The 16,899-nt window shown below is 35.0% G+C and overlaps 1 long non-coding RNA gene and 2 other non-coding genes across 3 annotated transcripts; all 3 read left to right on the top strand.

The window, feature by feature from the left end:
* Window positions 1-14,426: 14,426 nt before the first annotated feature.
* Window positions 14,427-15,514, top strand: LOC145135834 (uncharacterized). Its single transcript, XR_013720070.1, has 2 exons — window positions 14,427-14,849; window positions 14,962-15,514. It is a non-coding gene; the product is annotated as an uncharacterized LOC145135834 (long non-coding RNA).
* On the top strand, window positions 14,576-14,679 carry LOC145141489 (small nucleolar RNA Z107/R87). Its single transcript, XR_013722697.1, has one exon. It is a non-coding gene; the product is annotated as a small nucleolar RNA Z107/R87 (small nucleolar RNA).
* On the top strand, window positions 14,752-14,853 carry LOC145141546 (small nucleolar RNA R30/Z108). The gene has a single exon (XR_013722741.1). It is a non-coding gene; the product is annotated as a small nucleolar RNA R30/Z108 (small nucleolar RNA).
* Window positions 15,515-16,899: the final 1,385 nt, after the last annotated feature.

Raw genomic sequence — 16,899 nt, 5'->3', positions numbered from 1 at the left:
GCGCACCGATACTGGCGTGGTAGCTGTTGTTGTAAGAAAACTTAGCTAGGGGAAGGTAGGAGTCCCAACTCCCACCGAAATTAATCACACATGCTCGCCACATATCCTCCAGTGTCTGAATAGTCCGCTCACTCTGACCAACCGTATGCGGATGATATGCGGTGCTAAAATGCAACCTCATGCCCAGTTCTTCATGGAACCTCTGCCAAAACCATGAAGTAAACCGAACACCCCTGTCGGAAATAATAGAAACCGGAACACCATGTCAGGTGATAATCTCACGCACATAAACATCAGGCAATTTCTCTCCCGATGAGCTCTCGTGGACGGCCAAGAAGTGGTCACTCTTGGTCAAACGGTCCACTACCACCCAAATCGCATCAAATCCCTTATCCGTACGCGATAATTTGGTTATGAAATCCATAGTGATTTGTTCCCATTTCCACATGGGAACCTCCAAAGGCTAAAGTTTTCCACGCGAGCTCTGGTGCTTGGCCTTGACCATCTGACAAGTCAAACACCTCTCAACATACCATGTTATCTCCCTCTTCATGCACGACCACCAGTAACTAAGTCTCAAATCCCGGTACATCTTGGTGGCCCCGGGGTGTATCGAAAACCTGGACTTGTTTATATATTTAGTATGATAATAACATAAATAATATTGAATCAAATCTCATTTGATTCTTTAGGTGTTATCTTTAGAACTATTTTTAATGAAAACACATAGCATTATGAGAACATATTTTGAACATAGAATACATGGTTTCATAACATGGATGTAAACATCCATTAAACGATAAGTAGATCTAGATTGCTTCAAAATTTTCAGTTGTTGCCTATTCCTAGTCATAATAGGTACTAACACACTATTTTTTATAATCAAATAATTACTACCTGGTAATCAAAAGTTCCATCAATCCCAACAACAATACTTTCTTATCTCTAACATGGAATACCAAACTACCTGTAATCAGTTGCTTACTTCTTCTAAGCACTTGCACACAATATCAAATGTTAGTGTGACATGAAGTATCATGTACTCAAGTGTATGGTGAAAAAGTAAATAGTTATATCATATAGATACCTGAAGTATTGGTGTTACCAGACTTCCTCAACTCGATGAGATAAGATGAGCAGTTCCTCTCTGGGTGTTATGTTTCTATATAAGAGAAACAAGATCCATTATTAGGGTAATTTCTTTATTTCTTAAGTTTATGTTGTCCTTCCATTTTCTGAACCATAAGTCTCTTAGAGCACACATTATGACTCTCTTCGACCTTGTTAGATTCCAACGTTTGAACATGTATGTACCAAACATCACTGTTCTATAAGAATATATTCTCTACTTGACAAAACATATGATATGCTTTGTAATTTTCCAAGACTTTATGAAGGCCGGGGATCATTGTTCCTAGTATGATGTGAGACACATAAATAACATCATAATAATGCTTCCCCCAAACATCATGATCAGACTGACAGGTTGGTAGAGGTTGTTCATGATGGGACCTTTTAGTATATATAATTTATGTTTGTTTTAGAGCAATTCTCAGGTCACAATATTAGTTGCTTAAATTATTACCATCAAATGTTACTATCTTTTGTAAAATAAATAGAGGTTGTACATGGGCGTAAGAGTATTAACAATCATGTATAGAATTTAACAAAATTTCATTTAGTTTTTCAATATTTAAGTCTTTAAAAATTAATACCTTTTATTGTTATAGAAACATTAATTTGTTAAAGTCTATGATCCAAGTTACAAAACAAGTAAATGGTTTGGTGACCTTTATCTCATCCACATAATCCAATGAGGTGGGTAGTAATTATCAATTTAATCAAATGCAATTCCTAGCATATAGGATCCAAAACAAATTTTTTTTTAACATGACATGTTTAATCCTATCTATGGCTCAGGTCTCTCGTGCTTAAGTGACATTTATCACACAAGATTCCCGATCAAGTCATCCTTCTTGAAAAGTTTGTGGCATCGCCAATTAACTAGCAATTAGGTGACCTTTATCCCAATAGAAAATACGAAAACCATCTAGATCATCATACGACAAAATCCAAGTGGTCATGCGACCTATCGCCCACAAGGATCGTACAAACGATGCACGAGTGTTCTTCAAAAGGACGACATTGATTTTCATTTTTAAGATAAATTTTATATATGTCTTACAAAACTAGTTTTAAAACATGGTCTAATGAATATTGCATGTAATTCATGTTACCATTTGTAAAATCATATTTCTTATATAAGGTTCTTTTGGTTAAAAAAACGTTATTTTATTAACCCTTTAGCTGCGATCAATTATAAACTAATACCTTATATTAAATTTAGTCATTAAATTAATATCTTACATGTAAAGTTTGATGTTTGATCGCTAAATAATCATTTATAGTCTTTTAATAAAACTTCATTTTATTGTTAAGACTTGAAGTTTTTGATAAGTTTTAAAATCATCATTTTAAATATCCTTTTAATAATCAAAATCTCTAGACTTTATGATTTTGTACAATAAAATGTATTTTATTTTATAAACTTATTTTACACATCTTATGTTAAATATCATAAGTTGACAAACCAAAACCATATGATGATAATTATGAATCATATTTAGCATACATAAATCATAATATTGTCATAACGTGTTAAATTAAAAAAAAACTATATATATATATATATATATATATATATATATATAGTTTTGACATAAAAATAATATTTAATATTATAGTTTGAGGTTATAATGATATAAATCAAAATTTAGTTGTAACGACCCAAAAATCAAGGGTAAAAAATTTATTTTTATTATAGTCAAAACACAAATATCTTTTAAATCCAAGATTTCCAAAAACATTGCTAATTAAAAACATTTGTTAGAGTTCATCCTAAAATCACATATTGCGGAAAACACGGATGTGTGCGTTGCGATCAAGCCGGACCCTTCCTTTCCAAACTAATGATACCTGAAACCATAAACAAAACTGTAAGCACGAAGCTTAGTGAGTTCCCCAGAGCATAACCCACATGATCTACATAATCACATAACCATATCAATCACATAAGCCATGCATATAAACATATAAGGACGTCGTGGGCTCCCCCCTAGGGTCTTAATCCAGGATGTCGTGGGCTCCCCCTAGGGTCTTACTCCAGGATGTCGTGGACTCCCCCAGGGTCTTACACCTATGTGCCTTGGGCTCCCCCATGGTCTTTACCTAGAATGCCATGGGCTCCCCCACATGGTCTGATATCCAAGTGTCATGGGCTCCCCCATGGTCTTTACCTGGAATGTCATGGGCCCCCCCCACATGGTCTGATATCAGGTGCCACGGGCTCCCCCTGGGGTCTTCCATGCAAGTATCACAGAGACAACTAGCATACCATATAACACATAATCAACTAACATATCGCATATCACATAATGGCTAGCATAATACATAACACATAATGGGCCGGCCTTGGTGCCTTCAAACCGTTGGTATGGTGAGGAGACTCACATCACACTGCTGAAGTCCCGCGAATAAATCTCTGGCTGCTGGCTGACCGATCCCCGAACTGTCAAACATCAAGACAAAACCCAATTAACCATTTGGGTTTCGCTGCATAACCTTAAATCCACACTTGGGGTAAATGGACCATTTTACCCCTAACATAGCTTGGTTCAAAACCAAGGCTCAACTCACACTCTGAAGCCCCAACAGCCAAATAACAAACCAATGCCTAACATATGACCTAATTTTCCAAATTGGGCCCAACCCTCTACATGGTCTTACCTTAAGGCCCAACTATTTATTCTAGTCCAAGCATTTGTCATTCCGATAGTCCAATATATCATAATCATCAAGGTCCAATTATGGTCCACTTATGGCCTAATTTCCCAAATTGGGACAAGCCTTTCGAATGGGCCTTATCCTAAAGCCCAATAATTTCCTTAGCCCATAAACTTGTTCCCAATTGGCCCACGAAGGCCCACAACAACTTACTCCAAGAAATGGCACAACCTGAGGCCCACAAACACGAAATCCAATCTGACTGAGTACGTAGGGCGTACTCAGTTGTACGCTAAGTGTACAAGCTGTTTGGCTTGTATGTTGCGCGTACAGACTTGTACGCCTAGCGTACTACTCTAGTAAGCCAAATCCTCATTAAGCTCTTAATGCTTGGTCCAACAAGTCCAAACCACAGATCTGAGTCCCAACTAACATCTAAACCCATAAAGTCACTGACTTGGTGAATTTGCATGCCCCAAAAAGACCAAATAACATTCTACTTTCATGGAAATGGCTCAAATTCCAACATAGATGGTCTTAAACTCTAAAGGTGCCGACTTTATGGACCTTGAACCCCGGAAACACCAAGAGGGTCAACTCAAAGTTCCTAGAATGAAATCAAGACCACTAGATCTCATACTTGGGACCAAAATGAACAAAAACCCATAAATGGTAGATCTAAGACACCAATGATCAAGTTCAAAGCTTTATACCTTCATCAAGCTGAAAATGAGGCACAAAAGCAAGATCCATAAGCTTCTCCTTGATCTCCATCTTTGCATCAAACTCCACCTTCTTGGAAATGGACCAAACACTCCAAAAATGGACTCCATAAGTTCAAAATGCCACCATGAATGATTAAGGACGATTTCTATGGGTTTAGAGGGTGGGGACTGACTTGGAATGGAGAAGGAGGCTTAACATTATGATTATATAGAGTACAACTCTAAGATTAGGGTTTTCAATCTGACCCTCGTACGCCCAACGTACCTTCTCGTACACCCCGCGTACGAGGCCACGCACCCCGACCCATCCTCTTATATACGCCACACGTTCCTCCCAGCTACGCCTCGTGTAGTTCCTTCCCTTCGGTACGCCATACGTACCACCTTGGTACGCCCCTCGTACCGGTGCTTTTCCCAAAACCCTAATTCTTTCGAAGACCCTAACTCACTCGATACAATTCTGATTCCAACCATTCATATATCCATAGAAAGGTATCGAGATACTCAACTTTATTAACAATTTCTGTCTGCCATAAAATATCTCGAATTAAATCCACTTCCCATAAAAACCCGGACTGACAAATTACCAAAATACCCTTTGATCCAAAAACTCAAACGGGATACTCGAGCAATCCAATATACATTATCCAACTCCAACTGGGTCCGAAACCCAACCCCTCAGGCATCTGTAGCTTTATAGCACTTAATCCTTTGATCACCAATTCAAAATGGGAACAATTCGAAACAAGATGTTACATTAGTCTTTTTAATAAAAACTTTCTTTCATAATAAATGACATGAAGTTTAGATTTATATAAAAGACATGAAGTTTAGATTTAGTTTAAAACAAGTTTTAAACAAATTTAAATATTTCAAAGTTGTTATTAAGAGTTTTACAATAAAAACCATATTTAAAACAAGTTTTAAAAACCATTTGAAAAGGAATAAAACTAGTCTAAACTGATTTTTTACAAACAAATAAACAAAATGAAAAATATCTATTTATCTATTACATATTTACAAATAAATAAATAACAACCAATACAACACAAGTGTCCTAAATGACTTGTTTATACACATCCTCGTCATATGAAATAAACAAACAAACACTTTGTGTTTTTCTAAGACAAATCTATACAACTAAATTGCATGAAAAAATTGATTGCATAAAATAACAATTATAAACTATAAGTTGACATAGAAAATGCATTTGGTCATTTCTTAGCCAAAATAAATACCAAACATATTTTCTAAAACCAAAGGTTATCAAACATAATAACAAATCTTTCAAACATGTAAAATAAGTTGTGATAGACTGATACCACTGATGAGTTTTGATAGCTTGGAAACAATAGTTTTTCTTATAACGGTAAACAAGAGCGACTTAAAATAACTATTATTTTACAACCATTTTTAAACAAAACTACCAAAGATCCATTTACATGAGTTAGAAATATTATAAACAACCATAAGATGTTTAGATGATAGTCTTTGATGACTTTAATCCCACTTGTTAATCAGGGAGTTGATGAGGATGACAAAAGCCTAAAATAGAGCTTATATATAATTTATCTACCAACAAGTTTGAGTCACCAAGAATGCTAGTTCTTCACTTGTATTAAGTACTTTTTAGGGCTTTAAGAGCTAAACATTTGTTAGTCTTAAAGGGCAAGTACTCAAGCACTTACTTCTTACACTACACTTCGAAATAGATGAATAAGATAAGGGATGTGGTGCTCTAGAATTTTAGAAGAAAAAAGGAAGAGATTAAGCATAAAATGCAAGATTTTTTTTTCTTTTTTATATACTTGCACATGAGATCTAAAGCGCATACCCTTACACTAGTCAAAGTAGGCCTGCCAATTCTCGACACGACCGGCGACACGACACGAAATAAACGGGTTTGTGTTGAGTTTTTCAACCCGTCAACCTGCCAACCCATCAACCTGTTTATTAAACAGGTTATATATGAGTTTCTCAAAAAAATATACGGGTTGACCTGCCAACCCGTTTAGAATTTTAATAAAAAAATTATATATTTTTTAAATGTGTCAAGTATTATACACTATACACTTTATACTTTATACTGAGATAGGATACCCAACACCATTAACCATTTGATCCGTGGATAACCATCTGCTGATTTGCATTGAAAAGCGTTTGGCGTTTGCCTTAAATAATCTCAGTATCTCACAAGAACGGCGGGATGAACGATTGAATCATTATCGAACGACGTCGACGCATGCGATTGAATTTTTTCTATGTTTGTAATAATGTTTTAGTTTGAACATGTCTCCATGAATGTTTTTAATTTTAATTTGGATGTTTAAGACTTAAGTTTATAAAATTCGGATATGTTTTGCATCAAGAATTTGTTCATGTTTAATTATTAATTTTATTTATAGAATCTGACCCACGAACACACGAACCCAAATCTGACCCACAGACCCGCCAACCTGTGAACCCGTATAAATAAGTGGGTTGACGGGTTATATATGAGTTTATGTTTCAAACCCGCCAACCTGTGACCTGTATAATTAAATGGGTCGTGTTTGGGTTGGTATATTTTGACTCGCCAACGCGTCAACCCGCCAACCCGAACACGACACGATTGTCAGGCCTACGGTCAAAGTTATGGATTGTAAGAAAATGTTTGGGTTGCCAGGCCTCGGGGCTTCCTTCGGGTGCTAGGGAGGTTCCCTAGGCTTTTTGGGGGGTTTAGGGGCTAGAGAGAGGTTCTAGAGAGAGAGAGAAGAGGTTGGAATGGTGTGAAGAATGAGGGAACCCGACACCTCTATTTATAGGCTGGAAAACAGCTCCACTCGTCGAGTCCATGCCACATGTCACCTTCTGGTGGCTTGCCTTGGGGAGAAAGTCTTGGCCCATAATCAACCACGTCACCCCTTTTGCAGCAGCACCCTGCCGACTTCTAAACCCCGTAACTTTCGCATACTAGCTCCTTTTTTGACGTTATTTTTTTACACGCGTAGGTAAAAACAAGATCTACAACTTTCATTTAGACTCCATCGGCTAATTCTCGACCGGTCTTAAATTTAACAGTAGGATGAGATTAGACTGTTAAATGACACGAAGAATTCGTAACTCCTTCATACGGACTCCGTTTTCGTCTGTCTTTTTACCGTTGAGTTCCTATTAATGAGATCTTAAACTCTCATTTAGGTTGCGTAAGCCAAAAACCGCTCGAACTAAAATTCGAGTTTCGGGTCGTGCACTGCTATGCCAAATCTTAGAAAATTCATAACTTCCTCATACGAAGTCAGATTTTGGGCGTTCTTTTTATGGATGTTCTCGGGTTAACATATACTGCAACTTTTGTTTAGATCACTAAGGCTAAAAACTCCTCTATTGTAAATTCACTATTTACGTCTCCCGGTGTCGTGCCGGTTTTGCCGAAAAACTTCGACGTGCCATAACTTCTTCGTTATAACTCGGATTTCGGCGTTCTTTATATGTATGGAACCCTTGAGACATATTCTACAACTTAGTTAAAATTATTTATTCTAAATAATATTTTGTCGAAAAGTCGTTTTCGACCCCTATTATCTCTAAATTGACTAGCCCGGATCTACGGGCGTTACAGTTATCTCCCCCTTAGGATGATTACGTCTCAGAATCATCAACAAAACAGGGCTGTATAATGACTCCATACGTTCTCTTCATCCTAGGTAATAATCGTAACTTCTATGTTCCTTCGATTGAGTATCTAACTCTTGGACTCCTTGTCTGCAGGTGGTGCTTGATCTTACACTTGCTCCCTATCTCACGTTATACTCTAAATTATGACCTTCAAGTCACAATCTCGATCCTCACTGGACACGAACTTAAGATAAGTTCTTTTATTACTACAATGGACCGATGTGTCATATTCTAATGACCTATCATCGTATGTTGCAACGCTTAGACTCAGGTCTCTTGGAGTCAAATTCCAGAACAGACTATACCTTCCTTATTGTTCTAATGGGATATAATCACATCTTAAAAGGTAGCATTTCTAGCTACAAGCAACTATCGCGATACATCTACTGATCGCTTTTTTATTTCAATCTTCCGTCTTAAGTCAGATGCTACATCGAACTTGATTCTCTGAACCACATAACATACTCAACGTAGTCGGACTCAATTTGATATGACCACTAGGGTCGAAATAACAATCATCTTCTTAGTCATTACCGAAATGATGGTAACGACATACTTGAATAAAACGAAATGAATTACTAGCTCCTTGGTAATCTTGTGACTTTCCCTGATCCAAGCGTGAGTCCTGTGCTTCCGGTAGTATATGCATCTACTACCTTTCACACCTACTCATACTCGTCCCAAGTATTGTCTCGCAGTCCCCAAGTCCTAAAATCACAAAACAAATTAACACATACGAGTGTGTCCAAATAATCATAAAAAAAATTCCCTAGACTTTACTAGTACTTCTTCCATGCACATCTTTAATCATCAATTCTGCTTCAACTCGGTTGGTATTGTAAATTCAAGACCATGGGATAACTTTATGGATTATACCAAAAATTCTTTCTTTCTGCCAATCGAAAGTATACTTCTCCCGTACTAGACGTATTATTTATTAGACGCATTCTAAAGGCAAAATACCTCTCTTACGATATCTTCTGATAGGTATCATTCACTATCGTAAGCCTTATTATTTCCTCTATTTTATCAGTCTATCATGGTTCGCATCACTTCCTGAACTTCTGCCATTGTGATAGGTTCGGGTGCAGGCGCAACGACCGATGCATGACCCGTCACATTCTTCGGCTCAGGTTGTTATTTTCCTCGGATATTTCCTAGTCTGTCTTCACCATGACATTTTGTACACCAAAGCAAACATTCGGTGTACTGAGGCGATAATTTAAGATAGGAAAGTTTTATTTACGATAGACGTATAAATCTCCCTATTACTCCGAAAAGTTACATGCCAGTTCTAATATCGTAATTAAACGTTTAGAAATCTGAACACATAAAATTTCCAGATCCGGTCGGCAATAGACCATAGATCCGAACAAATAATAGCATATAAGGCATCTTTATAGTTATAACATAAAACATTTAGCACATAAAACATTTTAGGCATCTTTCCTAAATTAAACTAGTGCTCGTGTCTAAAATATAGCAGACACTCATCTCACAATCATCGCTTAGCACTCTAAGTTTAAGTCTAGAAATTTCCTACAAATTCCTAGTTCGCTTAAACTAATGCTCTGATATCAACTGTGACATCCCCATTTTCACGACCAGAAAATGCCGATTTTGTTTATGCTTTATAAAAATCAGAGTACCTCTTTTAATGAAAATGTTGCGGAATTTGTTCCCAGAAAAACATGATAAATACGTTATCAAAGCATTTCCGAAGAAATGTATTTTTATTCATTTTAAAACATTGGGATGTCATCGTCAATACAGAAACATAAGCATAAACAGAACTTACATTCATTTACACTAGTGATCTACATCTCTTTTAAATCTCTCAGTGTAATGTAACTTCATATCGACACCTGTGATACAAATAAACTGAGTGGGTCAGGTTGGGAAACCTGGTGAGTACATAGGGTTTTCAACCCACGATAATATAATTATTATGTTTAATCATCAAACAATTAACCCAATTACCCATCCCCATTATCTTATTTACTCTTAAGGATCTACCCTAAGAATCAACTATTTCTTGTTCATTCGTTCCTAAGGATCATCCTAAGGAATAGGCACGAAATCCATCGTTTCTAGGGTTTACTCAACGGGCACTAAATCCATAGTTGCCAGGGTTTGCTCAACAGGCACTAAATCCATAGTTGTCAGGGCTATTTCGTTTATCAACAGTATCCTTTCCGAGAATCCACTCGCAATACATGTCAATGGGTTTTTATCTCGTTTATCGACAATATCGTTTCCGATAATCCACTCGCAATACATGTCAATGGGTTTTTAGAGTACATCTGGTGAATACACAGTTCAAAACACCTACAGGTTGCGAGCCTGCTAGTGTCCACTGGACTGTCTAGAATAGTCCGTGGTTGTCATCCATACTCTGCTGAATGACGGGGCCAACACATGGGTAAAAGGTTTCTCTCATGGTTTACCTCTCGCCCTTATATCATGGTCTATATCACTTCTCATCATTTTATTTTTGTCACACAACAACTATTTCATCTACTCATGTTTTACCCAACACATTTTGTAGATATAAAATACATATACAGTTTAAATCAATTAAAACATGTAAAAAAATCTTTCACCCAACACATACGGCAAATATACAGACAATATGCACACATAGCACGTAATTTATATTAAATACTTCATATCTATGTGTAAGATGAAAGAGACTATGCACTCACCTGAAAGGTGGTGACTCGGAACTCGGACAGCGCTTCGTTATCTCAAAACAATTTCCCCTTGACAAAACCTAGTATCAATACCACTAGGGTTTAGTCTAACGTTAACCGAGACTAATTAATAGTCTAGCTATTATTATTATTATATAAGCGTTAAACAACACTATATAACTCATAATAATAGCCCAAATAATTATTATAAGGTCCTAATAACATTAATATATTAAAATATAAACTATACTAAAGATAGGTTAGGCGTAGCGCACTTACAGCGAGTTTTTCTCAAAAACCGGGCTTCGCCGGAGCAGCGTTCCCGAGACGAAAGGCTCCTTTCTTAGGAATTTGGGAGCCTCAGGGCTTCCTTCGGGTGCTAGGGAGGTTCCATAGGCTTTTTGGGGGGTTTAGGGGCTAGAGAGAGGTTCTAGAGAGAGAGAGAGAAGAGGTTGGAATGGTGTGAAGAATGAGGGAACCCGACACCTCTATTTATAGGCTGGAAAACAGCTCTACTCGTCGAGTAGGTCCTCCCACCCGTCGAGTCCATGCCACATGTCACCTTCTGGTGGCTTGCCTTGGGGAGAAAGCCTTGGTCAATAATCAGCCACGTCACCCCTTTTGCAGCAGCACCCTGCCGACTTCTAAACCCCGTAACTTTCGCATACGAGCTCTGTTTTTGACGTTCTTTTTTTCCACGCGTAGGTAAAAATAAGATCTACAACTTTCATTTAGACTCCATTGGCTAATTATCGACCGATCTTAAATTTAACAGTAGGATGAGATTAGACTGTTAAATGACCACGAAGAATTCGTAACTCCTTCATACGGGCTCCGTTTTCGTCTGTCTTTTTACCGTTGAGTTCCTATTAATGAGATCTTCAACTCTCATTTAGGTTGCGTAAGCCAAAAACCGCTCGAACTAAAATTCGAGTTTCGGGCCGTGCACTGCTATGCCAAATCTTAGAAAATTCACAACTTTCTCATACGAAGTCAGATTTGGGCGTTCTTTTTATGGATGTTCTCGGTTTAACATATACTACAACTTTTGTTTAGATCACTAAGGCTAAAAAGTCCTCTATTGTAAATTCACTATTTACGTTTCCCGGTGCCGTGCCGGTTTTGCCGAAAAACTTCGACGGGCCATAACTTCTTCATTATAACTCGGATTTCGGCGTTCTTTATACGTACGAAACCCTTGAGACATATTCTACAACTTGGTTAAGATTATTTATTCTAAATAATCTTTTGTCGAAAAGTCGTTTTCGACCCCTATTATCTCTAAATTGACTAGCCCGGATCTACGGACGTTACACCTTAAGGCATACCTAAAGGGTGTGGCCAGTTCTAGGAGAGAGGTTAAGATATAATCACTTTCACTCCACCTTATTTTACCATGCGTACATGGTTTTATCTAGTGAACGTCAAAAGGTCCAAAAACTTGTACACCACATATTAAATCATACTTTATTATTAAATAGTTAGTCATATTCTCTAGTAATATTATTTTCACAAAATAATAATTCCCCAATTAAATACAATAATTGATAATTTTTATTAATAATCAAATTATAATAAATTGTCAGTAAGTGACTACTTGCTAAATATGTGACCATATATCATCATATGTTATTGGAAAATATTATGTGAGATATGTTATTTTTTTTATGGCTAATAAGGCTAGCACATCATAAAAATATATACTTGAACTTCATCATATTTTCACAATCTATTTCTTTCATATTTTTTTTATAACAGCAAATGGGAGCTACTTAAAATAACTACTATTTTACAACCATTTTAAAATAAAACCACCAAATATCCATTTATATGAGTTAGAACGACTATAAAACAACTATAGGATGTTTAGATGGTAGTTTTTGAAGACTTCGATCCCACTTGACAATCAGGGAGTTGATGAGGATGACAAAATGCTAAAATATAGCTTTTATATAAAGCATCTACCAATAAGTTTGAGTCACAAAGAATGCTAGTTCTTCACTTGTATTAAGCACTTCATAAGGCTTTAAGAACTAAACAACTGCTAGTCTTAAAGGATAAACACTTACTTATTACACTACACTTCGAAAGGGATGAATAAGAGAATGTAGGTGGTGCTCTCGACTTTTAGAAGAAAAAAGGAATAGATTAAGCATAAAATGCAAGATTTTTTCTTCTTTATATTTATACATGAGATATAAAGCTCATACCCTTACACTAGTCAAATGTATGGATTGTAAGAACATGGAGTGTATAAGTATGAAAGCCAACAAGCAACCTTAAACCATACCTCAAAGGTGCGGCCGATTCTAGGAGAGAGGTTAAGATGGAGTGACTTTCACTCCACCTTATTTTACCATGTGTACATGTTTTTATTTAGTGAATTGCAACATGTCTAAAAACTTGTACACAACGTATTAAATCGTACTATATGATTAAATAGTTAGTCATACTATTTAGTAACATTATTTTTGCAAAATAATAATTTTCCAATTAAATACAAGAATTTATAATATTTATTAACAATCAAATCATAATAAACAATCAATAAATGACTACTTGCTAAAAATGTGACCATGTATGATCATATGTTATTGGTAAATATTATGTGAGATATGCTATTTTTTTATGGCTAATAAGGTTAGTACGTCATAAATATATACTTGAACTTCATTATATTTTCACAATCTATTTCTTTCGTATTCAATTAAAATGTTATATCTTCAACTTCTTCATCTTTTCATCAGATGATTAGGCGATAAGACAACATTGGTAAAAGATAAAATCAAATTTTGGTTGATGAAGCCAAAAGTTTATGTATGAGTAATAGAAAACCCGATTTACAAAGAGATCATGAAGTTGCACATGACCGTCTCGTACATGACTAGCTACCTTGCTGAGAATGTCATATATGAAACGTATTAGTTTTGATGACGGTTTTAGATGAAGAGACAATTATTCGTACACATAGTTGATGATTTGGAGAGAAAGAGAGAGTTTCCAATTTCAAATTAAAATGTGATGCCAAAGGAAAAAGAGTTTTACTCCACTAACAAATACACTGCCTCAATTTGTTAAATAGAGGAAGAAGGTACGATTTGTACCTATTATGAAAATAAAATTTTATTGTCTTATGAACGACCAGAAATTGATACGGGTAGAAATTGATACGTTATAATATGTAGCAATTGATACACTATAATATGTAGCAAATAAAATAGGAATACATAACCTAAAAATGCATAACTACCTTCACATATGTTTGATGGGACATATTTACAGATCAAATGTATGATGATAACGATGATTTAGGTTAATGTGATTAATATCTTTTTAGTTTCATTTAATCAATTTTTTTAATTTTTATTTAATAGAATAAATTTATAGTTACGTAGTAAATAATACATATTAAAAAATAAAATAAAATAAATATAATGTTATCATTTCTAGTTAAATAATAATAGGTAAAAAGCGAAAGAAGACTAAACACAAATAAAAATAAAAATGAGAGGTATATAGAAAACAAGACACCCGACCCGTCAGTCTACCAGATTAAGCCCATCAACAATCTTATAAACCCTAATTTCATAACCTATATACACACATCCAACCTCCATTCTCTCAATAGATCGCCGCTTCTGTCTTTTTCTTTTTTCTCTTCTAGCTTTCCACTGCTTATTTGTTTTCGTTTTGATTTTTGAAAATTATCGATTGAAAGATCGCGGTGATGACTCGGAAATTCAAGCTCAACAGACCGGAATGCAGGCATCTCTCTTTAGAGATTTGTTTGCGTGTCGATAATCCCGCTGAACTGAGCGATCTTTCTTCTTACATGCAAAATTTTCCATTTTATAATTCTGTTTTGAATTTCTTTATTTCTTTTGGAAAGTGAAAGATGTTACGATGAGGATTCAAAGCTCCCTCTTCTGATTTCATAGTTGAGGAAACTCTGCTGGCAGAATCGAACCAAATTAAACTTCATGCCTTCTGAGTAAACTCTTTCACCGATTAAATATATTTAAATCACTTCTATTTCATAATCAACTTCGTAATAATATTTTTGAAATATTTCGTTGTTTTAAAGATTGATTTGTTAAAATTAGGTTTTGCTTTGATCTAATTGTTGATGCGCAGCCCTTAAGATCGCCTTCCAATTAGCTAAATGGAAGCGTTTTGAGTCATAGCTACGCTATATCAAATATGATGCTTACATGTATATGTATGTATCAATTTCAAGGTTTCTCTTTAGGGTTTTCCTTTCGAGAATCTTTTATCCTAGAAGAATAAAATTAATCCGAAGCGAATTCATTGTTCTTTGAATCTATAACATGCTTAATTTTCTGAGACTCTTTTATGATGATTTATTATCGTTGTGGTGTTTCAGATTCTTATGGGGTTTGGATTTTTGATGAAAGCTTCGGTTTTTTCTTATGGGAAACATCATTGTTTTTGCTTTTGATATGTGCTGTTTATTTGTTTATATACTTTTTTAAATGAAAAATTTATTTTGAAGTTAAAGTAAGTTTGATTGTTTTTTTGGTAATTGCAAGAATGAGGTGAAACTTTTTATGGGAAAGCAGTAATTGCTCGATGATTGTTACCATTAAAGCTTATTGATATTCTGATTTGCCATCGCCAATAAATTATTTTATAAAATTCAAATTGTTATAGCCTATATATTTTTAATCCACTAAAACTTGTATTTTGGTCTAAAATGTTTTGGGCACCGATTAGGGTTTTCATATCCCACCAGCTCTCTTATAAATACCCACACTAATCACCCGTTCAGTCAACATACTTCCGATTATAGTCTCCAGATTATCTGTTTTTGTAAGATATTTGCAATGGTTCATATCATTTGTTTAAACAGAGAAATCGCGGTTGAGAATCTACTTAGCGGTTCTGATTCGAGCAACCGTAATTCTGTCTTAACCGCGTTCCTCTGTTTAAATTGATGGTTTGGATGACCTTCCTCCTTTTTATGTACCATCTACGATATTCTGCAGCAGCGGAGATGTCCTTTTTCCTTGAGGTTGTGGATTTAAAGTAATCTTCTAGCTGAAGAGTTAATTACTCTAATGAACATAGCTTGAATAATGTTCTAGCTTAGGAGTAAATTAGTATATTGAACTTAGTAAATTAGTATATTTGAATTTGCCGGTGCAAAAAAGAGAAAATTGCAAATTTAGTAAAATATACTTCTTACTTTGTGAAAAATAGCAAGAAAAACCAAAATTGTATTTTTAGCTATTAAAATATTAAAATCGCAGATGGGAATAATCTTTTTGAGATTTTGCCATGCCATTTGCGGATGTATTTTCCACAAAATAGTTAATGCATTTGGTTAAATTTGCAATTTTCTTTTAAAAAAAAACTTAATCAGCGTTTTTATTTTATATTTTATTGATAAAAAGTGTTATGTTATGTGGTTTTTACAACGATGTTCTTTTTACATTTTAAAAGACTTTCAGTTTATCTCCTTGCTTCATTGACGATGCCTATTCATTTCCATCCAATAAACTCTTACCGTTGTAAAAACCAAGTAGAATTCCAATTTTATTTTACAATCGTTGTAATAATTTTACGAATATCTCTTAAAATTTTGCAGATTGTTTAAAATTTATAACTTAAAAGACATTTTTTTAATTATTGGTTTAATCATGCAATTTCAAGTTCTGTCAAGCATCTATCTGACGCATATATTGTTACTATCTTTTGTTGAATATTCATGACGTTCTAGCATGTATTTTCTATTGGTTAATAATGTATTTAGTCTCCGTCAAATATGTTGTATTTAAAAAATACCATGTTTGTAATCATGCTTTGTGACCTATCTAATAAAATCAATTCAAAATTTATTTTAATTTCTACCACAAGTTGCTAAAATTGATCTTACATTTTTGTAAATCTTAGATCTTGGCTTTGGTTTTGTGTCCCAACAGCAGCTTATTGGCTTTACATTTGTTTTATAGTACCTTTGATGAATAGGCAATTGTTTGTTCCATTTTTATATTGGTACCTTTTATATATATATATATATG

This window comes from Lactuca virosa, chromosome 9, assembly GCF_052849685.1.
Source record: "Lactuca virosa cultivar CGN04683 chromosome 9, Lactuca_virosa_CGN04683_v6, whole genome shotgun sequence".
NCBI classification, from domain to species: Eukaryota; Viridiplantae; Streptophyta; class Magnoliopsida; order Asterales; family Asteraceae; genus Lactuca; species Lactuca virosa.
This window is presented reverse-complemented; position numbering and strand designations above follow the sequence as displayed.